At 44.4% G+C, this 26,208-nt stretch overlaps 1 protein-coding gene and 1 pseudogene across 2 annotated transcripts in view; one reads left to right on the top strand and one right to left on the bottom strand.

Moving 5' to 3' along the window:
• LOC136322284 (anillin-like) overlaps window positions 1-26,208 on the bottom strand; it is an 85,331-nt pseudogene that overhangs the window by 42,595 nt on the left and 16,528 nt on the right.
• The window catches only part of SYK (spleen associated tyrosine kinase), a 100,071-nt gene continuing 97,323 nt past the window's right edge, over window positions 23,461-26,208 (top strand). The window contains exon 1 of one of the 2 annotated variants that reach the window (XM_066257511.1): window positions 23,461-23,650. The gene's annotated coding sequence lies outside the window, so the exon portion shown is untranslated. Of the gene's footprint in view, window positions 23,651-23,739; window positions 23,862-26,208 lie in introns of those variants that run through there. The other variant, XM_066257512.1, reaches the window with a different exon arrangement.

The following is a 26,208-nucleotide window of genomic DNA, read 5'->3' as shown; positions in this document are numbered from 1 at the left end:
TCTCTCTGTCTCTGTAAAAAAAAGAGAGAGAGAGAAAGAGAGTCTTTCCTCCCAAGACATCTGTTTGTCAACTGTACCCCAGTCCAGGAAGGTGGAAGAACTGGATCCTTGCAGAGGGAATCTGGAGACCCTATTTATCTCCTTTGGTTTGTTATTTTTATTAGTATGTTCATTAAACTAATGATCTTTTTTCAGATTGGGAGTTAAGTTATTCCTAAAAATTCTTTTTTCTTTGTTCTAATTTGAGTGAGAGGAAGGGAGACAGAAAGACTCCCGCATTCGCACCGACTCCAGGATCCACCTGGCAAGCCCACTAGAGGGCAATGCTCAGCCCATCTGGGGCCATTGCTCTGTTGCTCAGCAATGGAGCCATTTTTTTAGCATCTGAGGTGGAGGCCATGGAGCTATCCTCAACACCTGAGGCCAACTTGCTCCAATTGAGCCATAGCTGCGGGGGGGGGGGGGGAGAAGTGAGAGGGGAGGGGTAGAGAAGCAGGTGGGCACTTCTCCCGTGTGCCCTGAACAGGAAGGAAACTTGGGACATCCACACACTAGGACAACCCTCTACCACTGAGCCAACTGGCCAGGGCCATTCCCGGCAATTCTTTTGTTATCTTCAGAAAGTCCCATTACTGTTGGACATGAACACTATACTCTTTCTTGTCTTCCTTCTCCCAGAAGTGGACCCAGAGACAAGACCCCAGCAGGAAGAGTTTTTATGGCAGTGCAGGGCAACTCAGCAGGTAGCAGGGATGTGAGATAGGGAAGGGAAGGGAAGGGAAGGGAAGGGAAGGGAAGGGAAGGGAAGGGAAGGGAAGGGAAGGGAAGGGAAGGGAAGGGAAAGGAGGAGAAGACAGCAGCCAAGGGGGCATGACTGGCCAGCACCACTACAGGACACTAACATTCCACCCCACCAGGAGACGGTAGGGCTCACTCTTCAGAGCTACCCCAGAGTGGACAGTGAGTTGGGTCTTCATACACCAATCTATCAATCATGGTGGAGGCAGGGCCAGGCCTGTTCATGCCACAGCACTCAGGGAGAAGCATCTGAGACCCATGATAGACACATCCAGGTGAAAACCATTTTGTCACAAAGGTAGACGTGGGGGCCAGGAAGGGTAGGAAGGAAGAGCACAGGCCCTGCAGCCAGACTGTCTGAGACTGGATCCCTGCTCTGCCACCACCTAGCTCTGTGAGCTTGAGCAAGTCACTCAGCATCTCTGTGCCTCACTCTTCCCCTCTGTAAAATGGGGATGATCATAACAGCTCCCAGGTAAGGTTGTCGTGAGGATGTAGTGTGTTTATATAGATAAAGCACTTATAAAGCACCCAGTCCTAATAAGTGCCCAGATGTTTTTCATTCTACATCTTTCGTGAATTGCTTTTGTTTACAGATGCTCCCATACATTGAATGCTCAAAGGTTTTAACATAAACTCCTTTACTATAAGGCACGAAAACCTGATGATGGGCGCATTGCTGTGAACAGGAGCTGGTCTCAGGAGAGCCAGGGGGAGGGGTGTGGCCAGAGAGCTGGTGGTGGAGGTCCCTTGCTGAGTAGTTTTGTCACCCAAACAGCCACTGCTAGTTTACTGTGATAACCTGACATTTGTTTCTAAATCCTAGTAGCTTGTAGATACAAAAAGAAATAATCTAGAACAAAATGTAGAAGGTCTCAAAAGCAACCAACCAGTGACCAAATCCTTTAAATTGGTCATTTTCAAGGCACTTGACTATCGCTAATGCTGAGCAGCAGGGCTCCACTGTGCTGTCATACAGCCCCTGTCATCCCTCCCAGCGAAGGTGGAATAGCTCCTGTTATACACATGCCAATAACGTCTACAAATAGAGGTGAGAGAAAGCACAAAACCTTCCTCACTTTTTTATGCATGAAATAAAATGAAAACCCTATTTAATAGGGAAAAAATGTCCTTTTAACAACTTTTCAAGGAATAATATTCAAATTGTGTCTCTTAATGAGCTAGCATTTCATCTGAATCTGTTGCTGTGCACTCGTCAACGTCCCTTCCAGGCGGATCCAATTCTTTCCAGCTGAGACTGGTTTCTGCCAGAAGCCATTAATTCGCAGCTCCCACCCAGGGGAATGGAAGGGCATTGGCCTGAGCCTACACTGCCCTCTGCTGGGCATCAAAGGCCAATCGGGCAGGAAATTCTTGGGAAGTTTATTCCTCCTTTTTAATCAACTTTATGAAATGCATGCAGGAGCTTTGAATGAAAAGCCAAGTCAAACTGTACCAGTTACAAAGCCTCTCACTCTTCAGAGGCAAAGTTAGGAGGTGAAGGGTGTGTCGGAAGCTGTTGGAACTATACGGTTTGCGTGGACAGCCAGGGTTTAAGTCTTGCCCATGCTGGGTCCCAGCTCCGCCTGTCCCAGTTATGTCATCTTGAGAAAGTTGACCAACCCGTCTAAGCCTCAGTTTTCTCATCTGTGAAATGGGAGAACCATAAGATTACCCAAAGATTAAAGAAGTAAGTGTATGCAAAGTCACCAGCTGAGAGGCAGAAACTCAGAGGGCTTGGTGGAAGTCATGCCTCTGTGTAGGGATGAAGGAGATGTAGTCCCAGGACAGAACATTCCATCCTCCCCCAGGTGCCCTGGGCTCCAGCGGCCTCCTCTCACTCCCGCAGGAGCTGCGGCCACCGCAGACACCTCGCCTGAGCAAACCCATTGCCCCACATGAGGAAACACTGCCTTCTCCCCCAGCAGAGCATGTCTCTGGAGGTTCTCCAGGTGCTATTCTGCAGAGGGTCATGTGAAATTCTCAAAATAGGGGGGAAATTTCCTATGCCATGAGCAGTTGGGGTAGGACAGTAAGGTGTGAGGGGAGGCTGTAAACTGACTAAATTTGCTGAACTAGAAAAGAGTTCATTCACTCAGACTTAAATGCATTCGCTCTCAAGTATTGACTGAGTAATACCACTTTCCAAGCCAATCTGCCCCGCACTCTGGTTGAGGAGAGTGCGAGGGCAGGGCTGCAGATGGGCTCTGCAATGCCCTCAAGCACCTGGTAGGTGGACTGCTTCCCCTTTTGTGTGGTTTGTCACACCCCAGTGTGACCGAAACTGATAACAAGGGAAGGCTCCCATAGGGTCCTGTGGAGTGAGCAGTCCCTCCAGTAAACAAGTTTGAAGGTTCACGTGGACTTAAGACATTATGCCACCAAAATGAGATAAGATAGGTGCTAGCAAGAGCCACCCACGCACTGTCTCAGCGCCGCCGACACTTGTCCTTTCTGTGCCATTCCATAGGCAGAGCCCCTGCTGAGCATGGAGCTCTCATAGCACCCCAGGGGCATTGCATGAGGACAGGTCTAAATCAGCATTGCTAATGGGTTTGGATTGCAATTCCAGAAATAATCCCAGCTCAGCTTCTCACAGCCCATGTTCCTTCAGTAGAGTGTTGAATCTTTCCTGTCTCCAAACTTCTTATTAGATCACTGGAATGGTATCTATTTTGCAAAATTGCTACGAGAATTAGGTGGTAATTGTCCAGCCCCCCGGTTGCCTACAGAGAATGAGCACTCTGTCAATGGTAGCTATTGTTATTATTTCACACCTACACAAAATGCATACATGCGTGCCCTATGTATATAGTTTACATGCACACACTGATGCATGGGAAAACAGGCATGCCAATATGTCAAGTTCATATTCAAATTTGGCTGCTCTTGACCTCAACTTGGAAAGAAATATTTATTGCCTAAGAAGTACCTGACTTGAATCACTTTCCCTGAAAAATAAAAAGGTTGTTTCAGTTATACCTCAATTATTAATAAATAGAAAAAAATCATTCATGTCTCAGTTTATAAAGAAAGAGAGAAAGAGAGAGAAAGAGTGAGAAAATGGGAATATGGGCTTCCAGGCCTGGGACACGGATGTGACCTGGAGCTTGTAATCAGAAGCCTCTTCCTAAAAGAAAGCCCAGGATGAGATGGCTTCATGGGTGAATTCTATGAAATATTTAAAAATGAAGTAATACCCATTCTTCTCAAATTCTTCCAAACAGCTAAAGAGAAGCGGATACTTTCTAACTCATTTTACGAGGCTAGCACCATCCGGAAACCAAAACCAGAAAATGACATGACAAGAAAAAGAAACTACAGACCAATATCCCTCATGAGTACAGATGCAAAAATTCTCAGCAAAATACTAGCAAATTGAGCTCAAGTGGGATTTATTCATAAATGCAAGGGTGGTTCAACATATGCAAATCAATGAAAGCGATATACCATTGTTGGGCAGATAAAATGTATTATGCTCACTTTGTTAAAAATGGTGCTGCCTACATGAGGCCATCGCCCAGGTGATATTAATGTGTATTGAGAATCCTTGTAGCCTGGGGCTTGGTTTTGGGATTAAGCCTTTCCTACCCTTTTTTGATGTGGGGTGGTACAATCCAATCATGCCTTAGAGAAGTGACTTTGTATTAGAGACTTCCCTATTTTGTATATTGGATTAGATGTTGTGAAGCTACAATATAAAATGGGGGCAGAACGAGAGTTTGCTCTCTTGGTTCCTGGGATGATTAGCATGAGAGAGCAGAGGGAGCAGAACAGAGAGCAGAAAGAGGCCATGTGGCCAAGAGAAGCAGCCGAGATGGCGGAGTGCTGAGTGAGATGCCAGTTTGTGTCGAGTTTGTATCTAGGATAAGGAAGTAGATGGGGAACTGAGAAGAATAAGGCTGGTAAGCTAGAAACCTTTGATTCTAGGAAACTCGGATAAGTCAGTAGCTTTGTGAGCACTGAATGTGAGTGGGTTTTGGAGCCCAGTGTATATTTTTACTTGCCTGCTGGGTGCAAGCTAGGATTAAAGACGATGGCCCACCAGTTTGTGTCTCAGTTATTTCTTTACCGACTGTCCGAATCCAATGCGAACCTGCATGGGCCAGAAGGCTGCTTTGATAGTGGCCATGGCTTCTGGCTTTACAACCATATTAATAGAATAAAGGGAAAAAATCAAATCATCTTTTAAAAATGCAGAAAGAGCTTTTGACAAATTTTAGCGTCCTTTCATGATAAAAACACAACACCAAAAACAAACAAACAAAAATAAAACCCTAGAAATAAATAGAAGAAAATGACCTCAACTTAACAAAGGTCACATATGAAAAGCCCACAACTAACATCATAATTAACCGTGAAAAACTGAAAACTTTTCCCCAACATCAGGAACAGACCGCTATAATGCTGGAAGTCAGAGCCAGTGCAATCTAGAGTCTGTGCTCTTGACCTCACCACTACACTGGTGACTGCAGTCTCCAAACTATACACTATTGTGACAGCCCCTGAAAGCAGCCTTCACACCAAAGGAGAGAAGTCTTAGGAAGCACAAGTGTCGATCAATATAGGAAAAAGATTTTGTAAAAACTGACGTTTGCCAAAAATGGAACAGCAGTCCTAGGACAGCTCTGGTCCTGGATAGAGCCTGGAGGAACAGAACAGCTGGATGCCCCTCTGCCTCCAGGGATGAAGCAAACAGCCCAAAAAAGTAGGGCTGTTTCCAAGAGGTACCACAGGCACCCTTATGGGCACAGGTACCACACTGGGATGCAGGGTGCCGGCCACTGCAGGGAGTTCAGAGCTGGTCCTGCCCCGCTCTCTAAGTGGAAGCACAAATCCCCCAACACAGGTGCTCATGGTGGGCTGGGTTGTCCAAGTCCCCTTGCGGAAAGGGGTCTAAGCTAAGCAAGCCATGCGCCCCCACCCCCACTCCAGGCAGCAGCTAGAGTCTGAACTGACATTCCTGTAGACTCAGGGTGAGTGAAGTAAACTCTCCCAAAGGTCACTGACAGAAGGAAGTTGTCTGGGAACATTGGAACATGTAGCTTCTTCAAGCCGAGTTCCCCTCACTGTCTCAAAAAGGGAACATTTTAAACACAAAAGCCATGCTCACTGTGAAAGCTCGCTGGCTGGAGGAAGCACTGTGCTCCCTGTGGTGTAACTGACACAATTTTTCTGAGAGCTCTTTTTTTGTGGGGGCAGGGGGTGGGGACGGGGAGGTTGGCAAGCTTTTAGGTTTCTTTGGCTGCTGACTGATTTCCAGGCATCTGCAGCTAAAAACCCTGAGGCTGCCCTCACCTGCCTGGTTGTTCTCAGTGGACGGTGGCCCTGGGAGCCCCCAGCCCTAGCGCCTTCTTGCACTTACAAGGAGAGAGGAAGGGGTGTCCTGGTAAAGCCCACCCTGGCTAGGGTCCGAGTAGATTTATCGGTGGGCACACTGGGTGCGTGCCCTGAGCCTCCACTTCTGAAAGACCTGGCCAAACCCCAATTTTATACTTTTTTCTAATGACAAGGGGCCCAATATTTTCTTCTGACCTTAATCTGCCTTTCCCTGTGTGTGTGGGGGGGAGTGCTTCTTTCTCTCCTGCCCCAGCCCAAAAGGTTCTGCCTGGGGTGCTTAACTTGACCTCTCTTCTTCCACGGCCACCAAACTTCCAGGTCCCGGATTCTTGGGACAAGCTAAACCAAACAACCAGTGATTATATATTTTAATAATGATAATGATAAAGTCCTTGTCATTTTTTGCTGAATTAAACTGCCACAGAAGGGATTTTATTTGGAATTTACAAAGAACTTTCTAATTATGAAAGTTCTGAGTCTCTAAGAAAAATTACTAATTATCTTCTGTCAATATGGGCTGGGCATCTATCCAAAGATCTTTAAAAGCACTTAAATGTAAGCAAGGGAAACTTCTTTTAAAATCTTTTTCTCTCATGTGGTTTTTATCTTACCGAATTAAAAAACAAACACCAGATCTGAAAGGAATCTTTGAAAGCAGCAGGTCCAGTCTTACTGCTTTAAAAACCTAACTGTGGAAAGAGATAGGAATAAAAATATGTCATGAAAGTTAAAAAACAAAACAAAACAAAGAAACAACAACAAGAAAAACTAGCGTGAATAGGACATGGTCAGTAGTGAATTTTACACATGGGTGGACCCCAATCAAACCATGGGCTCCACAACACAAAACAGCCATTGGTGGAAAAATCAGAATCCAGTCTGCCCTGTCACTCACAGTCCTGTGGCAGCGATACCTGCTCAGTTTGTGACAGCTCCACAGTGACACAAGTTATGCATATCGGGAAACCCGCGAGAGGCATACGCAGCCCTACTTGTGCCAACTTTGCAACTTGTCTGCAAATCTAAAATCATCCCCAGATGAAAAGTAATGCATTAAAAATAAAGAACAGACTTCCATTTATCAATATAGTCCTCTGAGTCAAATTTGTTTTCTACATGGAGTGATGAGACATCTTTAATCCTTCGATGTGTATTTAATTTTTTTTTTTTTTTTTTTTTTTGCATTTTTCTGAAGCTGGAAACAGGGAGAGACAGTCAGACAGACTCCCGCATGCGCCCGACCGGGATCCACCCGGCATGCCCACCAGGGGCGAATGCTCTGCCCATCCTGGGCGACGTCATGTTGCGACCAGAGCCACTCTAGCGCCTGAGGCAGAGGCCACAGAGCCATCCCCAGCGCCCGGGCCATCTTTGCTCCAATGGAGCCTTGGCTGCGGGAGGGGTAGAGAGGGGAAGAGAGAGACAGAGAGGAAGGCGCGGCGGAGTGGTGGAGAAGCAAATGGGCGCTTCTCCCATGTGCCCTGGCCGGGAATCAAACCCAGGTCCTCCGCACGCTAGGCCGACGCTCTACCGCTGAGCCAACCGGCCAGGGCCCGATATGTATTTAAACTGAGATCTTTGGTCAAGATTTCCAAAGATTAAGCTAACCAACAAACTTTTCTTCTCTTTAAAGTAAGATTTAATATAACTCAGGACAAAATCTCCGGCTGTGGGAAGCGTCAGGCAGGGTAGGTGGACCAGGTCCCTGAAAGGACCCCAGGGAAGAAGGTGGGAGAAGGCAGACTTGTGGCCAGAGGTGGCCTTGGTGGGGTCTGAGGGGGCTGAGACCTGAGCTGTGCTTCTTTTTTCTGACTACGACCAGGTAATCCTGCTCAGAAAAGCTGCTCTGTCCCGGGTGTCTCAAATATGTTTTTCCAAGTAGAACCTGGCGTCTGGTTAAACCATGTCTGTCTATTAAATCGACGTGTTACTACAGCAGACACTGATTCTGGGAGTCTGGGGAAGGAACCCACTGCAGCACAGAAGGACCACAACCCCTCTACCTGACAGGCCCCTTCAGTAATTCAGATCACCTACCTCAGGGATCAGCACTCTTGTTCTGCAGGGAGACAGGCACTAAAAGGTCAGGCTTTGCAGGCCCCATAGACTCTCCAGAGCACAGTGTACTTTGCTTCATTTGTGTGTGTATGGTTTTTTGTTTGTTTGTTTGTTTGTTTGTTTGTTTTTGAGAGTGAAAGAGGAACAGACAGGGACAGACAGAAGAGTGAGAAATAAGAAGCATCAACTCATAGTTGTAGCACCTTAGTTGTTCATTGATTGATTTCTCATATGTGCCTAGAATGGGGAGCTCCAGCTGAGCCAGTAACCCCTTGCTCAAGCCAGGGACCTTTGGGCTCAAGCCAGTGACCATGGTAGCATGTCTATGATCCCATGCTCAAGCTGGTGATGCTGTGCTCAAGCTGGTGAGCCCATGCTCAAGCCGGCAACCTCACAGTTTCAAACCTGGATCCTTAGTGTCCCAGGCTGATGCTCTATCTACTACACCACTGCCTCGTCAGGCCATTTTTGTGTGTTTTTAAAGAAACCTTTAAAAATGTGGTAAGCATTCGGAGCATGGAAGGTGGAGGGGCACACTCAAGACTCCCTGTGTGGACAGGACCTCAGCAGCTAATCCATTTCCTCTGTTAACAAGATCTCTAATTATTATGTTTTATTAAAATGTCTCAAAGGTTTAAAAAAATGAACTTAAAGTCCTGTTAAGAACCTTTTCCTGAAATGACAAAACACTGCCCGATTAACAGGGCCATCTCACCGGCCAGGGAGTGCTCAGACCATGGCCTCTGTGGATTCCTGGCGGGAGGGGTATGGTTCGTGGGGTTTTTGCAGTGATCCGGAGGCTTACGGAACTTGGGGCTCAAGGATCTTCCCTGTGGCTCAGAGGGTCCCAGAGTCCTCTGGGCACTGAGGCTCCAGGCCCTGGAGAATGGAGCACTGGCCAGCCTGTCTCAGGTGCAGCTGTGAGTCCGAAGGTGCTCTCCTGTCACTCTGGCACCGGAGCTCAATGGCTGGCTGCCTCTCTTCCTTCCCTCCCCAGCCCTTCCTGCCCTCCCCTCCCTGACCTGCTCAGACACAGTGCAGGAAGGGCCTCTGGAATCTCTTTTCAGACCACATGGACTGTGAGGATACTGACATCAGACAGCCAGCGGAGGACCATCAATCCTAACAGGACCATCGTTGGCTTCTTACTGATGGTGCGTAGTTCTAATGCCCTTGTTGCTCAGGGTGTCTGCAGCCTCTGACAAGGAGGGAGGATGCAGAATGAGAGGTGTGCTTGGGGCGCCCAAACCATACCTCCCAGTTACCGAGGGTGGAGGTTGATGCCTTGTGTTGCTGAGAGCTCCTGGCTGGAGCTCCTCCCTCCCAACCATTTTAGGCAAAAATCGAAACACTGATGCTCCATTTCCTGCTGTTTCAAGCTGCCTATCCTCTGGTTGTGACCACTGTCACTGTCTCTTCCAAACCCCCAAGGGTCCTGGTCATGTTCTAAAATTTACCTTCCCTCATACCGAAGGTTAGAGTAGGGGCATGGTCCATAAGTCGTGGCCTTGTGAGCCGTCATCCTCCCAACCTCAGAAGAGCAGAAGCCTCTAAGTGCTGAGGCCAGACGTGGTGTGAGCGTGTTTTATTTGACTGGAGGGCTGCTCAGATGTACACTGCCTACTAATGCGTCTCTTCATAATGTCAAACAAACACGGAAAGGGGGAAAAGTTAGTTAAGTCAGTCACTCAGAAAAATATAGACAACCATCACCGGCCTCTGAATTATGCAGTAAATTGACGTGCATACATTCTATATTATCAGTGATAATCTAATGAATTTGTAAAACATACACTTGTGTAGAGAAATCTGCACTTAATCTTTTCAGCTTCTCACCCTGTTGCAGGCTACCAGGAGCATCAGAAAAAGCCAACACTCAAAACAGATCACTGTTGCCTGATCAGTGGTGGCACAGTGAATACAGTGTCAGCCTGGGACACTGAGGACCCAGGTTTGAAGCCTCAAGGTTGCTAGCTTGAATGCAAGCTCATCTGGCTTGAGCATGGGATCGCTAGCTTGAGCTGGGATCATAGACATGATCCCGTGGTCGCTGGCTTGAGCCCCAAGGTCACTGGCTTGAGCAAGGTGTTACTGACTTGTCTGGAGCCCCCTGGTCAAGGCACATATGAGAAAGCAATCAATGAACAACTAAGGTGCTGCAACTAAGAGTTAATGCTTATCTCTCTCCCTTCCTGTCTTTTTGCCTCTCTCTCCTCTCCCTAAAAATAAATAAATAAATAAATAAATAAATAAATAAATAAATAAAAAAAATAAATAAAACAAAATAAGAACAACATACATACAGATCACAATTAGAGAATTGTGGTCTATCACTATATCACAGACCCACTTTTCTACTCAACAGCCATGAATTAGAGGACAGCTTCCCTATTTTCCTTCATGTTCTCCTCAAAACTAAATCAGAGCACCTGTGTTCTAAGAACCCACACACGCATGCACTTTCTCAGTCTATAGGTAACAAAAGTAAAAATCCTATCACATCGGGGAAGGGGCTTTTCCCATTCAAGAAATATTTTTCATATCCTGAAAAAGGATTACAAATGGTGCAAAATGATAAAGCTACAGCAATTAGTGCGGTAACATCCTAACCTATAATTAGAGGATAAGTAGAACACAGCAAATGAAAAGGCCAGAGATGGACCTGTTTACAAAGTTCGATACTTGATTGAGGTTAATGACCAATCAGTGAGAAGGCGGACTGTGGGATAAACTGACCGTTTGGGGAAGGAGACTGAAAGTCTATCTTACTGCTTATGAATAAATTCCAACGGGGATATAAAAATTTAAATGTAAAAAATTGTGAGCATTTAACCATAGGTGATTTTTCTATGTAAAAAAAGAATCTGAAATCTTATTTTTGGCATAAATAAACAAATGAAAGACGAAGTGTTGAAACAAAGGACACATTGGAGAAAATGTTTACAACATAACTGGTAAATATGGATAGGAATAAGGTTAACAGTCCATTAATACTTTTTTAAAAAATGAATAGAGAAATTAGCAGCTGGTGAAAATATCAGAAGAGGTGTTCAATAGGCACTTCACAATGATATCCAGTCTCTCCAGTTGAAATAATACAGGTTAGAAACATAAATGAGATTTCTTTCACCTTTCACACTGCACAGGATAAAAAGCCTGGATAGAGCTTGGAATTAATCACTTCAGGCTGCAGGAGGGGGCCACCCACCCTAGCTGCTGTCTGGCACCTGAGCCTGGCTGGCCGTGTGACACCTGAGTACCAGGAAGGGTCAGGCACCTGTCCTCTGGCATAGGCAGCACTCTGCTGGTCAAGCAGAGTGTTGTCCTGCCTTGAGCCTCATCTGACATAGTACAGAGCACCAGTTCCCAAGGGCAACTCAGCAACAAGAGTCTCCTTTGACTCTCTGTGACCATGTCCAGGCCTTTGATCCAAAAGACCCGTCAAGAATCAGAGATGTAGCTTGACCAGGCAGTGGTGCAGTGGATAGAGTGTCGCGCTGGAACGCAAAGGACCCAGGTTCGAAACCCCGAGGTCACTGGCTTGAGGGCGGGTCATTTAGTTCATCAGCTTGAGCCCAAGGTCTCTGGCTTAAGCAAGGGGGACAGGGCTACAGCAGACTGAGCCCTCCCCACAGTCAAGACACATATGAGAAAGCAATCAATGAACAACTACTATGGTGCCACAATGAAGAATTGATGTTTCTCATCTCTCCCTTCCTGTCTGTCCCTATCTGTCCCTCTCTCTGTCTCCGTCTCTCTCTCTCTCTGTCACACACACACATCAGAGATGTATTGTAGAAGCAGGGGTGTTTGTGGCGAGGTTGCTCATTACAGTAAAACCCTAGGCATAATTAACTGTGCATCATCAGGGTTATAACTCATGGTCCTTATGTTCAAGATCCAATGTGACACTTTCTAATCCAGTAGTCAGGTGACAAAACAACACATAACCCCACTTACATTTACATGTCTCCATTTGTAGGCAGATGACTAAAACCACATCAAGAAAAGTTTAAGAGTAGCTGCCTCTAGGGTTGTGATTTGGGGTGACTTTTAGAATTTACCCTCATTATTAAGGTTCTTATTAGCTATATTTTATCTTTGGAAAACCAGAGTTATTTATTGATTCAGTTCAATTCATAAATTTTGTTTCCATTTATCCCCACCTGTCTAGTGGCACCCAGACCTTCCTTGTAATCTATTTTGTCTTGGACTCAAGTCAAATCAAAGAGTCCTCATTAGGAGAAGAGGAAGCTGGGTCTTTAGGACCCACAGACTCAAAGGGTAAAGAGTGTAGATAACTTTGGTCAATCGTTCCTTTCTTCCATTTCTACTTGACAAACAAATTTTATAGAAAATTGTGTTAGTAACTGCAAAAGATACATTGATTTGAAACTTTTTATTATTTTAATTTTAAAAATAAATCTGATTTATATAAAACTAAAAATAAATAAATAGTTTACCCATTTATCCTATCACCCAACCCCCTGCCTCTGTCAAACACTAATCTGTTCTCTGTACCTATGAACTTGGGTGTGTGTGTGTGTGTGTGTGTATATATATATATTTTACTTTACTCTATATCTTTCTGAGTTGATGTTTTGGCTTTCTTCAGGTAATTACCCAGAAGTGGAATTGCTGGATTATGACAGTTCTGTTTTTAACTTTTTTGAGGAACCTCTACACTGTTTTCCATAGTGGTTATGTCCATTTACAGTCCTACCAACAGTACACAAAGGGTTCCCTTTATTCCATGTCCTCTCCAACATTTATTTCTAGTTTTTTGATATTTGCCATTGTCATAAATGTGAGGTGATAACACACTGTGGTTTTGATTCGTGTTTGGTGTGTGTGTGTGTGTGTGTATATATATATATATATAATATATATATACACACACACACATACATATATATATTATATATATATTATACATATACACACATACACACACACACCTACACATTCCAAAATGAGATCATACAGTATGTCTTTCTCAGTCTGACACATTTCACTAAGCATAATGCCTTCTAGGTTGATCCATGGGGTCACAAATGGCAAGATTACATTCTTTTCTGTGACTGAATAATATTCTTTATCCATTCATCTGTGATTGGATGCTAAGGTTATTTCCAGATCTTGGCTGCAATAAACAGAGGGGCATCTATATCTTTCTGAGTTGATGTTTTGGCTTTCTTCAGGTAATTACCCAGAAGTGGAATTGCTGGATTATGACAGTTCTGTTTTTAACTTTTTTGAGGAACCTCTACACTGTTTTCCATAGTGGTTATGTCCATTTACAGTCCTACCAACAGTACACAAAGGGTTCCCTTTATTCCATGTCCTCTCCAACATTTATTTCTAGTTTTTTGATATTTGCCATTGTCATAAATGTGAGGTGATAACACACTGTGGTTTTGATTCGTGTTTCCTTGACAATTAGTGATGTTGAGCTTCTTATATGTACCTGCCGGCCATCTCTATATTTTCCTGTAGCTGTTGGCCACCTGTAAGAAGGAAAAGTATAAAAACTTTTCATCCTATCTGAGTTTCAAGATGTTTACCTTAACCCCAGTCAATCCTGAAAATTTATGTCCGTCAAGTTTTTCAAATATCATCAGTGCAACAGATGTGTGGGCAAGCAGGAAACACCCATTTGTGGAACTGAAACATATTTGAGTCAGAAAATATAATTTCTGTTCTTTGTTTCTAGCTATATTTTTTGCTGGGTACACTTAAAATAGATCATGATTCCAAGGATATTAATATTTAATATGATTTCACACCAACACACTTAATGCAACATACATTAGAAGAGTCTCCTAAAAGTATGTTATAGTGCTCATCAAATTAGCGACTTTATATTTAACTTATATTTTCTAATGAATCATTTGTCACCCCCTTAAGATCACATATAAACTTAAAGACTTAAAGGAGCAAGGTCCATTTGAATACTACTGAAATGAAAGGAAATGCCAGCAATTTGTCATACAGTATCAGTTTTGTATGTTTAATTTTCTACTGTCTGGGACAGGCATTTATAATTTGTAGCATGCATGCCAGGGAGGACAAAAAGAGTATCCTTCTGGTGGGCATGGGTAGATTGCTACTAATATTTCAGCCCCAAGGACGTCATAATTAGGTGGCCTGAGTCCTGGATCCTTTCTCCCTCTAGTCAAGGCCCTTCTGCCTGGCATCTTCTGCCCAAGCTCCCTTCTGCTGAGTTTAAGAATATTGCTCTCACCCTGGCTGGTTGGCTCAGTGGTAGAGCATGTGGATGTCCCAGGTTCAATTCCCGGTCAGGGCACACAGAAGAAGCACCCATCTACTTCTGTACCTCTCCCCCTTCTCTCTTTCTCTCTTTTCCTCCCAAAGACATGGCTTAATGATTGGAGTGAGTGGCCCTGGACACCGAGGATGGCTCCATGGCCTCCACCTCAGGCACTAAAAAAATAGCTCAGGTTGCTCAGCAACAGAGCAATGACCCAAATGGGAAAAGTATCGCCCTTAGTGGGTTTGCCAGGTAGATCCCAGTTAAGACACATGCAGGAGTCTGTCTCAGCCTCCCCTTCTCTCACTCAATTAAGAAAAAAAAAGAATGCTGCTCTCTTAATTTCCTTCATAAAAACCCTTAAACTTTAGTGCCTCAAGAAAAAAAAGAAGAGTCAGATTTCTGGAATGAGAAATGAGATGAGTTTGGCGGAAACTCTCTCCAGCAAACTATTATTTAACTGGCAAAAAATATATATATATCTATCTCTATTATCTCTCTCTCTCTCTCTCTCTCTCTCTCTCTCTCTCTCTCATCTACCTACCTACTTACCTATCTATCTATACACACACACACACACACACACACACACACACACACCAAACAATTTCCAATCTCTGGAAATTGTCCTGAGGTCATATAGCAAATAGAAAAAACATTTATTCAAGAAAAATTACAAATTCTCAGTGAGAAGAGGAGCATGTGTGTTGTTGGAGCCATAACCCACTCCATCCCCCCTTCCACCCCCAGCTCAGCAAGATAGAAGTCTCACTCTAGGTGATGCAACTCCCAGTCTGCAGCTGAGATTTCACCAGAAGGTGGGGGCCATGAGACCCCTCATCCTCCCCATACCCAGCTCTGTGCTGCAAAAGTGTACTTTAAGCCAGTTCATCCAGGAGAAGTGGGGCTCCCTCATGGCCCACTTGTAGGGCAGAAGTTCCACAAGAAGAAGACCGAGACCACCATCCCCACCCATTGTCTTGCTAAGAAAGGTGTCACTCTAGGAGAAGAGACCACAGTCCTCAACCCCAGTCCCAGCACAGGAACACAGAGGCTTCTCCTAGGGCAGAAGCAGGTTGTAGGAACAGAGAGCTCCTAGCTCTCCCTACAGTGACTAATGTTAGTTCATCATAACAGACCATTACAAAGTTCAGGCTTAAGAGTGTTGCTGAAACTTGATGATACTAGTAGCAACAAGCAAAACATAGACCAGCTGCAAGATAACACAGAGAAGCAGGACAAAAGGAGTTAAAAAGAGCCCCTCCCCCCCCCCAGGTCTCAAAGACTGGTGATTATCTGTTCCTGCAAAGTGAATGGGTTTTCAGGGATCAGAGGGTGATGCAAGTTATACCTGGGGGTGTTGTAGAAAACAACAGAGATATTAGGAGGTGATTAAAGGGGCTAACATCTGGATGTGACACCAGTAGCAAATCAGCCAGAAGCTCAGAGAGGAGATCAGAGAGAGTTAAAGAGAGCCCCTCAGACCATAGCTGTTCCTGGGGTCAGAGGTGCTGTCCCACAGCCCAGGCTGTACCCTCAAAGGAGCGACATCCCCGAGCATCCACAGCCAGGGAGATAGTCCGGCCAGGAGATCAGAGAGATGCAAAAGCAACAGGCAAACATGAGCAAGTGTTGGCGGGGGAGGGATCAGTGTCCAGACTTGCTATATACATTGAATATATTGCTTAAATGTCTAGTCTTCAACCAAAAAATAAAATGAGACATGGACTCAGCAAAGCATCACCTGTGCACTGGGGTGGAAAGCAGGCAACAGAAAGGCCTTTGTAGCACTCAGATGTGTGAACCTAGTGGACAAAGACTTCAGAAACTTACAATGCATATACTCAAAGAAGTAAAGAAACCATGCTTTAATAATTAAGAAATTAAAGAAAATCTAAAATCAAATGGACCATGTTCATGGATGAAAATATTTAAAATGGTTACTATGGCAATATTCCCAAATTGATCTATAGAATCAACACAGTCCCTGTCAAATTCCCAGCTTCTGTGCTTGCAGAAACATCAGGCTAATGCTACAATTCTTTTCACAATGCAAAGCAATCATCATTGTTAAAACAATCTTGAAACAGAAAAAAAGCTACAAGACTCAAACCTTCCAATTCCCAAAAACTACAGTAATTAGGACTCTGTGATTCTAGTGTAAGGATAGATACATAGATCAATGAGATGGAATTTAGAGTCCAGAAGGAAACTCAAAGGCGTATGCAACAAGGGTGTCAAGGTAATTAATTGTGGACAGAATACAGCTGACTCTTGAACAACATGGTTTGAACTGCATGGGTCTACTTATTAGCTGATTATTTTGTCAATAAATACATATAATATTGAAAATGTACTTTCTTTCCCTTTTAATTTTTTTTTTTTAGAGACAGAGAGAAAGAGACAGAGAGAGGGATAAATGGGGACAGACAGACAGGAACGAAGAGAGATGAGAAGCATCAATCATCAGTTTTTCGTTGCGACACCTTAGTTGTTCATTGATTGCTTTCTCATATGTGCCTTGACCGTGGGGCTACAGCAGACTAAGTAACCCTTACTCAAGCCAGTGACCTTGGGTCCAGTTGGTGAGCTTTGCTCAAACCAGATGAGCCCACACTCAAGCTGGCGACCTCAGGGTCTCGAACCTGGGTCCTCCGCATCCTAATCCGATGCTCTATCCACTGCGCCACTGCCTGGTCAGGCTCCCTTATAATTTTCTTAGTAACATTTTCTTTTCTCTAGCTTACTTTATTGTAAGAATGCAGTCCACAATACATAAAAAATACAAAGTATGTGTTAACCGGCTTTGTTATTGGTACGGCTTTCAGTCAACAGTCGGCTCGTGGCAGTTAAATTTTTGAGGAATCAGAAGTTATAGGCAGACTTTTTGACAGCAAGAAGGTGGGCACCCTTAACCCCTGCACTGTTCTATGGTCATCTGTGGTTGTTTCAATAACTGCCATTGTGCTGGGACCACTAGATAGGTGCATGCAAAAGACTTTAGTTGGGCCTCTGTCCTAAACTAGACAAAAATTCATTCAAAACAAATCCGAGGCATAAATCTAAGAACTAAAAGTATAAGACACCTAGAGAAAAACAGAGGAATAAATCTTCATGACCTGGGGTGGTTAGGCGATGATTGTTTAGCTATAATACAAAAGCACAAGCTACAAAAGAAAACTAAGTAAATTTAACATCATCAAAGTAAAAAATTTTTATCCTGAAAATGATACCGCCAGGAAAGTAGAAAGAAAGCCCTCAAAATAGGAGAAAAAAAATTGCAAATCTATAATATAATAAGGAACTTATATCCAAAATATGTAAAAAACTCTACAACTCAATAATAAAAAGTTGTGAGTCAATTGCGTATAACCAAATTTGCATTATAGGCAAATAGGGTATATGCAAATATGCCCACACAGCACTTTGTTTTGTTTGTGTGGATTCAGTGTGTAGTGCTCAGACTTGGCAAATTCAAGTTTTGCTTTTTGGAACATTGTGGGATTTTTTTCCCCCAAATATGTTCTATCAATGGTTGGCTGAACCCACAGATACTGAGGGCCAACTGTAATTGTATTTTAAAAAATAATGTAAGCAAATGCATGACTATCTGTTGAGGTATGTAAAAGGGAAGTTGTAAGGTCGGTGGATAGAGGGATGGTCACGTAGGAACTCAGGCCCGCCCACTTTGGCTAGGACCGCCCACAATCAAGCCCACCAAAGGAAGCTTCCCAGGAACCATTTGGAAAGAAGGGATCGTCTGCCAGCCAGTGAAATTTCACCACGTCATAGTAGCTCCACTTCCCTAGAGGGACTCTTTAAATATCTCCCATGCAGTTTAATCCGTGCAACTTCCCTGACCTCCATCTCTCCTCCATCTTTCTTTCCTCGGGGCCAGGGAACCTTGCCGGGCAGGATGTACGCTCTGTACTCAATAAAGTCGTTTGCTATTCCAAACTTTGTGGCTCTGGCCTGTTCCTTCCTTCTCGGCAGGGAAAAATACCTTACAGAAGTTATTTGTGAACATAGATTTTTCCATCCTTTTTCTAACTTTCTAGTCTCTGGTGCTCAGAATCATCTTTGGCAAAATGGCAAAAAAGACACACAATAATTGCCCTGGCCAGGTAGCTCAGTTGTTAAAGCATCATCCCAATATGCCAAGGTTGCAAATTCTATCCCTGGTCAGGACACATATGAGAAACAAACAAAAAATGCATAAGTGTAACAACAAATTGATGTTTCACTCTCTCTCTCTCTCCCTCATATATATATATATATATATATATATACACACACACACATACACACACACATATATATATTCCTTTCTCTATATCTCTCTGAAATCAATAAATTAAATACCTAAAAAAAATTTTAAAGACATGCACTAATTGTTTTCTGATTTGAATTTTACAGAAGAGAAATCAGAGGTACACAGAGGAGACTTGACTTGCTCAGAGCCATGAGCCCAGGAAAGGGGCGGTGCTGAGCTGACATCCCATGCCTCCGACACCTGGCCAGAGTTCTTGCCACTGGGCTTAGACTCTGAACATAGTCTAAGTTCAGATGCTATCCTAGCTCCTTTAGTAACTTTTTCTTACCTGTTCAAAACAGAATAAGAAGGAAGTCCATCATTTGTAGATGAAAGGTTGTGTTTAAATCAAGGTTGAACTGGCAACGGTACCAGACAGTGGAAAGAAGCTGTTCTTCCTGTCACATTCTGTGGCATTCGGGCAGGTAGGGTGATGGGGCCAGGTGGAGGGCATCACTGAGATTCGGCAATCCTGGCCAAGCAGAATTAACCTTCCCACATAAGACAAGATAGCATTAAGATATTGCATCATAAAACAGTGAGAATGGTGAATTTGTGTTATGTCATTTTTACCTCAACTTAAAATAATTTGTATAAAAGTATAACTAATGGTTTTGTACCTCTGGAGATTTCTCCTTTTTGTCCCAATAAAATTTTACTATGTCAATAGTTGGAGTTGGCCAACCAGTGATGGCACAGTGGATAGAGCATCAACCTGGGATGCTGAGGTCCCCTGCTCATAACCCCAAGGTCACTGGCTTGAGTGCAGGCTCATTCAGTTTGAGCTTGGGCTTACCAACTTGAGTACATGATCATCAACATGATCTCAAGGTCACTGACTTGAGTCCAAGGTCACTGGCTTGAGCAAGGGGTCACTGTCTTGGCTTGAGCTCCCGAGTCAAGGCACATATGAGAATGCAAGCAGTGAACAAATAAAGTGCTACAGTGAAGAATTGATGCTTCTCATCTTTTTCCCTTACTGTCTGTCTCTGTCCATCTCTCTCTCTCTCAAAAATAAATAAATAAATAAATAAATAGTAAGTAAATAAAAATGGTTGGAATTAAGTATTCTTTTACTTGTAACCTAAAACATCCTAACATATATCATGTGTAACTCATGTATTTTTAATTTTACAGAGATAAAATGAGGACCTTGCATTCTAAATCTTAAGATGTATGATGCATACTCTATAGTAAAAATGTGTGGCATTAAATTTTGGATAAATATTCAGGGAGTATTAAGGCCCCACTATCTACAATAAAAAGATCCCTCCTTCCTTGCCACCCAAGATAAAAGGGAAGGAGGAGAAAACTAATATGTAAAAGTTACCAAAAGTAACCAAACAAGGAAAGAAGAAGGACTCACCATGACGAACTCAGAAAAGCGCTAGCTCAGGTGAAAAACAGAGAAGTGTGAGTGGGTGAGTGTGAGATCATGCACCCACCTCCCAGAAACCACATCTGGGGAGTACACAGGATCCTGACAGTTCTCACTCAAATCTTGACAGAAGCAGAAAAGGAGTAATAATTTATTCCTAGCTTTACCTGTTTTTGACAATGGGGTAGTGATCATGGCAAGATGTCAGCGATTGGAATGACTGCCGGAGACTGAAGCCTCCAGGGACCCACCTTCATTGGGGAACTGAGCAGATGCTTTAAGCTGCCTCCTAAAGAGTAGGGTAGGCTCTCCCCTCTCTGTCCCCTGAGAGGTAGTCAACCCTCTTCTATTCAACTGAGTCTCATGGTTCTAGGGAGAGCTCAGTCACTTCAACACAACTCTATGCCCAACGACAACGGGAAATCAGGCATAGAGGGACAGATAAGCCCTACAGCCAGCAACCAGAAAGGGGAAAGTGAAAAGATCCAATGTAAGGATTAAGCAGGTGTCACCCACAGAGGAGAAGAGCAAATGGAAGGTCTGGGGACAGCTGGGAAGCGTGGAGAAGAACAAACAGTGAACAGTGACCGTGCTCAAAAGGTAAAGAACTGGAGTGAGAAGATGAAAAACGAAAACATGGAGGGGTCTGGGTTTCTCACCAGCAATCCTGGAAGCAAAAACACAATAGAACAAGACTTAAAATTGTGAAGATAATTTGTGAACTAGAATTCTATACAAACCAAACTATCAATCAAGCCGGAGGGTAAAACTTCTTTGGATAAGATGGTATCCACTTTTGTTTCTCAGGAAAGTCCTAGAGCTTGTGACCCTCTGAAATGATGGAGTAAACTAAAGGAGAGAAAGGCATGACTACAGGACACGTGTACTCCAAACTAAAAGAAAGGTGAGGGGCAACACAAAGCAGGAAGAGGAAAAATGCATCTTTGGAAAACTGTAACCACAAGTTGACCAAAATTGTGCCCAAGTTCATACCACTTAGATGTCAAAAAAAAAAAAAAAAAAAAATAGCTGAGAAACTAAGTTGTCCAAACCCTAGTTGTCCAAATCCTAGTTGCACCCTAGGCTTCTGACAGCAGCAAAGGCAAATTCTCTCTGAAAGAAAATATCTACTTCTTGCTCTGGCCAGTTGGCTAAGTAGATAGAGCATGGGCCCGGTGTGTGGGACATGCTGAGTTTGTACCCTGGTCAGGGCACACATGAAAAGTGACCATCTGCTTCTCTATCTCTCCTCTCCTTTCTCTCTCTCTTCCCCTCCTAAAGCTAGTGGCTTGATTGGTTCAAGTGTGGCCCTGGGGCACTGAGGATGGTTCCATTGCAGCACATCAGCCTCAGGCACTAAAAATAGCCTGGTACTAGAACATTGGCCCAAGATGTGGTTGCTAGGTGGATCCCTATCAGGGCACATGAGGGTGTCTGCCTCACTTTCTCATCTAAAAGAAAGAAAGAAAGAAAGAAAGAAAGAAAGAGAGGAAGGAAGGAAGGGAGGAAGGGAGGGAGGGAGGGAGGGAGGGAGGAAGAAAATACCTATTTCCTAAGCCTCAACCAATTTCCACAAATGTTTCAGGGCAGTGAGTGGCTCCCATTGAATGTGACCAAGCACAGAAATACGGAAGCCAGACACAGAAACGAGAACCACAGAAACACTCAAAGAACACAGCAAACATGTGAGACTTCATGTTTTGCTGTATGAATTCATGTGGTAGAATTCATACAGCAAAACCAGAAACATATAGTGACTATTTTTTACGGAAATAAATAGATAAAGACTCCCCAGGGAAAAGGAGACGTTAAAAACTGACTTGTGGTGTGTCCCTGAGACCATTTGGGCTGGGGTTTTGCTGGGAGGGCTTCCAGGACTCAATGCACAAGCACAGCTAAGAATTATTACAGTGAAAGATGAAAACAAAGTCAGAACACAGGGCAAAGGAAGGAAGCCTGGGAGAAATGTGTTGTCATTTGGTAAGATATTTTTCTAGGTGTTTGTGTGATGATTTTAACATAAAAAAAAAAAAATCATTACAAGCAAACTGATTAACTTTTTTCAGTTTACTCAGAAACGGCCACAGCAGTACTAAAGGGCAGTGTGAAGATAGACCTGGAACATCACCTCCTCCCATGAGCAGTCCCTGAGGAGGCATGTCATTGTAGCAAACTCGAGTCAGGTCCCCTACAGGGCGCTCATTTCCAACAATAACACAACTCTGAAAAGCTGTGGAATTGTTCTGTAGCCTTCGTTTAGAGAACGGTGGCTATTCTGTTGGCTCTTTGAAGCACAGTGAAGGTCAGTGGGTAACACATATAACCATAATAAAAAATCAGTCACTTGGGTTAGAAATGTAATGACAAAATGGATGGAAAAAATGTCCACCTGGAGGAACTGAGGAGCTACCATAGAACATAAACCCATCCTCCATGGCAATTATGAACTAACACACTAGATACTTTGTTTTGTTTCTTGTATTTCGCTCAGGAAACAGGTTTTAGAAACAGGCACTCCTAGCCAGTGTTACCGAGAATGTGCGGGGTTGGAAACTTGTGGGAAGATTTTAAGGAGGGCTATCCAACAACAAAAAAAGGGGAGAGGAGTAGGAGGAGGGGAACCAGGTAGGTGTTTCTCAACCATTTAAAGGACTACAAAAAAGAATTAAACTTAGCCACTGTCGATGGAAGGAAGGAGACTGTCAAGAGCTCTGTAATAATAAAAGCCCTCAAAAGCAGGCTGGGCCCGTGAAGACTGGCATTCCACTGAGACCACTGGCATGATCCCATGGTCTCCTGGTCACCGGTAAACAGGGCTGCCTTGGGTGGGTGACTGGGAATACACCACCCAAAGAACAATCTTCCCTTCCCCAGCAGCGTGGGGACCGGGCATACCCCGGGGTTGGGAGTGGGGGTGTCTTCCTTAGAAGGAATGGGTTACAGGCGACAGGGGAAGATATGTCTCGGTTGGCACTAGCCTTCTTTGTACTTTAGACCCCTAGCCCTGGTTCTCTGTGCCTGGGAGGCAAGCAGGTCACCCAAGTGGCTTCTCCCCTTCTCCCCTCCGCCCTCCCAGTCGGACCTTGGAGTTGGGTCCCCGCGCTGAGTCTTCAGCTCCCTGCCCCAGGCGCTGAGGCCTCACTCAGTGCTGGGGGGCACAGGGGGCGCTGGGTACTCATTCAGTGCTGGGGGCATAGGGGGCGCTGGAAGTATAGGGGGAGCTGGGGACAGAAGGGGCGCTGGGGGCGCACCGGGTGTTGGGGCGCGGCCTGGAGGAAGTGCGGGGCCGGTCCCGGCGAGTTAAGGAAGTTGCCCAAAATAAGGAAGCGCCGCGCGCTAGGCGGCTGAGGCGATCTGGCGGCGGGAGGAGAGAGGAATAGCCCGCAGCCCGAGCTGCTACCGAGCGGCCCCTTGGACGCACTGCCCTTGCAGCCCGCGCCCCGCTCCCGGCGCTTTGACCCGGCGCCGCCCCGCCCCGGGCTCACCTGCGCAGGTAGGTGTGCGCGCTCCCCCCCCCCCCCCCCCCCATCGCTCCGGCCGTGCGCACGCGGAGCCCGGCACCTCTCAGCCCGCAAAGGCAACGAGGGTGGATGTGGCTGTAAGCAGGCCATTCGGCCGGTGTCCAGGTGTCCGGGGCCATCGGCAGGGACGCTCGAGCCTTCGGCTTTTGGAAAAGGAGGGGAAATGGATGAGAATAGAAGCCGGTAGGTGGAGCCAGCTTTTCCCCGAAACCCAAAGCCTGTCGGTTCAGTCTCGTGCTTCGGAAGCGCGGCCCCGGCCGGGTGCTGCGCGGGAACCCCGGATCCCGAGTACAGGAGCTGGATCCGCAGGCCTAGAAAACGCGGTCTCCGCCGAAACGCACCTTCGTTTGGTCGAGTACACGTTTACACCGGAAAATTCCCTCGATTTACCGAAGTGACTCGGTGTACAAGTGTTCCTGTGCCTGTGTGGGTGTTTACATACACTACATTTCTATAGGACAGAAAGGAAGAGCACTTGTATAAACACATGGAACTTTCTTTCTGCTCAGATTTAGACATGTTTTCGTGGTAATTTATTTAGCCAGTGAGTGATTTGGAGAGCAGGAATGTTTATGTAGTAAAATGTAAATTTGTGTTTTATATATATGTGTGTGTGCATTGTGGCTCCAAAACTTTAACCCGACCTGAATAACTATTCAAAGGCGATTCATTTTTTTGGTTGGTTTGTGCTGCAAAAACTGGAAAAACAATCCAGGGATAGTGAGAGTTTGAATATTTCTACATTGGAAACAGTATTGCAAGTTATCTTAATGAGTTTGCTTGACTCCCCAAAGGTTTCCTTGAACCCAAGTAAAATTGTTGTCTGAGGTACTTGCTCTTTTTTCTTAAAGCCGCAGAGCATTTCAGTATGTAGCTAGTGAAGAGTTGGAGATGTCAGACGTTTGAACCTTCATAATAAAAAAAAAAAAATCATGTGATGACAGAGAATTTCTGGAAGAAATGAAATTGACTCTGCTATCTGCTTTCTTTGTTTTAGTAGGAATACATTTATTGGTATGATACAGGCAGCATTTCAATTAAATGCAATTGAATTCATTATTGCTCCCCTCGACCCTCCTCCCCCCCTACCAGGTCTGGAGAGTGCGTGGATATATCTGTATTTGAGCTAGGTTTAAATACTCATAAAGTGTTAGGTGTGTTAAGTGAGGATTCTAATCAGTTAAAATTATTTTATCAAGTCATTTATAGACATCATACTTTTGATGTGTTTAGAGAAATTTTGTAGTAAAATAGAAATTGACTTATATTCTCTGTGTTTGTAGTGCTTAGGTATATAGGATTATATAAACAGTCTTAACTGGAATGTTTTTCATGTTTTAAGCCAAGATAAAAGTGAGGTGTATACTTTAGGTCATTGCCTTTCCTGAGAGATGAAATTGGCAAGGAGTTCCTTGTATTGCTAGGTCTGCATTTCGGAAATAACATCTTGGCCTTCCTTAGACTCATATTTAATATTCTAACTGCAGGTCCGATTTTCCTATTTTTAAACCAAAGACTTTGTCATAGTAGGACATCACTTAGCACATTGTATGTCCGTAATCAGTTAGGACCCTTGTGCTTGGATATATTTTGGAATTCAGGATTTTGAAATTCAAAGTTAGAATCTGAATTTCAGGGTTGAGAAAGACGTTTCTTAGAATTCAAAAAGGTGTGCGAGCATGCCTAACACTCCGATGCGGCCTCCTGTAATCCCACACAATGTTTCCACACTGCTGTGAGCAGTCCCACTCGGTGGAATGAATAAAAACTATAAATAGCTGCATGTCAGTTCAGGGCAGGTGTAGTCACTAAATGAGGGTCCTTAAATTTATTTTAAAATCTTGTTTTTCAGAGCTGTGGACTTGGGCTAAAGGACTGAGTCTGTATTAAACTCCATGGAGCTATTTGCTTTCGAAAGAAAATTGCTTTCTATTGACCACTAACTCACACCTTCCAGTAATTAAATTGGCAGCTTCCATCCTTTTTTTCTTCTTTTCTTCTTTTTAAATTTAAGTGAGAGGAGGGGAGATAGACTCCTGCATGCACCCCAACCAGGATCCACTCAGCGACCCCCATCTGATGCCAATGCTCTGCTCATCTGGGGCCATGCTGTCAACACAGCTATTTTTAGTGCCTGATGCAGAGACTTCGTGGAGCCATCATCAGCATCCCAGCCAATGTGCTTTAATCAATCGAGCCATGGCTGTGGGAGGGAAGGGGGATGGAAGGGAGGGAGAAGCAGATGGTCACTTTTCATGTGTACCCTGACCAGGGATTGAACTCGAGACTTCCACACACCCAACCGATGCTTTATCCACTGAGCCAACCAGCCAGGGCCACTAATATACTTTCAAACAGCAAATTTTCTGACAGTTTAGGATTGCAGAGTAAAAACCACAGTAGTCATTCAAGGAAAGGGTATAGTCACCATTTCCAGCTTCAGTATGTCCTTGGAAGAAATAGTGTCTCCTTTTCACCATGCAGTGGCTGTCATCTCTGCCCAAAGAATGACAGGGCACTTTTCACAATC

Source organism: Saccopteryx bilineata, chromosome 2 (genome assembly GCF_036850765.1).
Source record: "Saccopteryx bilineata isolate mSacBil1 chromosome 2, mSacBil1_pri_phased_curated, whole genome shotgun sequence".
Taxonomy (NCBI): Eukaryota; Metazoa; Chordata; class Mammalia; order Chiroptera; family Emballonuridae; genus Saccopteryx; species Saccopteryx bilineata.
The sequence above is the reverse complement of the archived record's forward strand: the minus strand, read 5'-3'. Positions and strand labels throughout refer to the sequence as shown.